This window comes from Sceloporus undulatus, chromosome 11 (genome assembly GCF_019175285.1).
Source record: "Sceloporus undulatus isolate JIND9_A2432 ecotype Alabama chromosome 11, SceUnd_v1.1, whole genome shotgun sequence".
In the NCBI taxonomy this organism is placed as follows: domain Eukaryota; kingdom Metazoa; phylum Chordata; class Lepidosauria; order Squamata; family Phrynosomatidae; genus Sceloporus; species Sceloporus undulatus.
This window is the reverse complement of record NC_056532.1, coordinates 11566322-11568684: the sequence shown is the minus strand read 5'-3', so window position 1 is coordinate 11568684 and position 2363 is coordinate 11566322.

Sequence of the window (2363 nt, the reverse complement as noted above, 5' to 3'; positions counted from 1 at the left end):
GGATCTGTAGTTTCACGGGGGACCCTGACAAAGAAGTTTAACACATCGTACAAAACTGCAAATCTCAGAATGCCCATAGCCTCCTGGGCCATGGTGGTTAAAGCAATGTACAATACAATTTGGACACCCGCTTTGCTGTTTTGGCTCCACTTGGGACCCATAGGGAGGAATAGATGTAAGATCTTACAGACATGTTTGCCTTCTAGTCCTTTCTTTCTTTCAGTGATTTTATTACCAGTTTTGTGACAGGTCCCACTGTATTCGAAATCCCCCAAATCCGAAACACTTCTGGTCCCAAGCATTTGGATACGGGAGACCTAACACTGTTGCCCTCCAAGGTCCCCCAAGGATGGTTGCCAACCCCAAGCATAGCCCCTTAGTGACAGGAGACATTTTTCCTTCTGCGTCAGCATTAACAGTTGATCCAGGCATAAAAATGTCTCGTGTTGTGTGTCTTCAAGCTCTGTTCCCAACGTTATGGCGACCCTAAGGCAAACCTTTCATGTGGGCTTCTTTCTGTGCAGAGTTCAGAGCGGGTTTGCCATTGCCTTCCCCGGAAGCTGAGAGATGTGACTTGCCCAAGTGGGTTTCTATAGCTGGAGTCAGGAACTGAACCTTGGTTTCCAAAATCCTAATCCAATGCCCAACAACTACAACCTGCTGGATTGTAAATGCTGAGGATTGAACCACAGACCTTTTGCGTGCCAACCAAGTGAGCTTGGGTCGTCCCTAGAAAACAGGCTTTTCTCCTTGGAAATAACTGGTAATGATAAAAAGCCTGTGCGCACACATACCTGGATCCAAAACCGTTTGAACTCAGCAGGACCTTTCTGAGCCGATGCACCACACAATATTCTTCTCCTTTGAACATTCTTGTGGTGTGTTGCCTCTGGCATCCAAAGAGACCCCCAGCGTCGTATGTACGACTTGAGATTTCGAGTCAAGATTTCCATACATACACACACACAATCGAAGGTGATGGTGAGTCATGGGAGAAATGAGCCCTAGGGTAGAGCTGGGGTGGATTGATTTTTTCAAAGTGCGAAAGTGTCTAAAGTTAGCATGGCAAATTAAGCTTTGAGCTTCAGATGGAAAATTGGGCGCTGGAGCGCATGGAGTTGCACCATTGTGCAGTAAACAGGTTGGAGGGCACGCACTGCAGCCGTGGCATAGGTGTGTCCTCCGAGGCCCCCTTGGTTCATTTGGCGACTGACTCTTAAATAACACTGCTGGTTTGTTAATGTTTAGATGTGTAAACGGTTAAAGGCATGGTAAATTGAACCCCCGGATTAGCTTCTTTTGGATGACAGTTAAGTCCATCCAACTTGATGTTTCTGGGTGTGTTCTTTGCAAAGGCAAGTGAGGCAGCAAAAGGTGAGTTCTCTCTTAGGCAAATAGGTTTCAGGTTGTCTTGGATTTCAAAACGATGGCTTATTTTCCCAGATTCATGTTTGTGATGCCTCTTACTTGTTGCATTTTTTCAAATCCCCAAGGAGTTTTGAGGTCAGCCTAACTGGCTAGTTGGCCAGTCTTACTGATCATTGACGGGGATCCTACAGGAGAAAGCATCACATCTCTTGCATCCCAAAGGCCCACTCTGTTCCACGCCATGTCTTTAAATCCCATTGCTTGTCATAAGGACAGACCTGTAGCCACTGAGTAAATTTGGGGCCACAAGTGGTGCTAATTCATGTTATTAACAACTATAAATGCCCCCCTTCTACATCACAGTGTGCTAAAGTGTCAGCTTCATGTGCCCATTCCTTGAGTTGTCTATTCTTTTTTATCGTGTGTGCCTTCAAGCTGAACCAACTCTGGTCTCCAGAGTCCTAGTCCAAACAGGAAACTACTAGGCCATGCTGGCCTTACTTGGGGATAAAAGTCATGCATCACAGCCACAATTTGGGTTTTGCTTGCATGCGGTTGAGACTTGAAGGTTTCTTTGTGCTTTCATATATTATTTTAACTGATTTTAAAATTATTATTTTTTAAATGATCCGAGTTAAGCTGAGCACAGAAAATGGCTCCTCTCCCCGGGGCGGAATTGGTGAAGAGCCGTTGCAGCTTTATCGGTACTTACTCCGTTGTTGCAAGGCGCTTCCAGGAAAGAATTCCAAGAACACTACAAACATGCAATTCGGCAGGTAAGAAGAGATCTGCGTGTTTGGAATCAGGTCATAGAATCAGAGTGGAAGAGACCACAAGGGCCATCCAGTCCAACCCCCTGCCCTGCAGGAACTCTCTATCGAACGGGTATCAAGAGACAACTCTTGGCTGGAGGGTCACATTGCTGGAGGCAGAAACAGGGTCGGGATGACCAAGCGTCCTTTTCCAGGACATATTTCCTACATTGCATCTTCCGT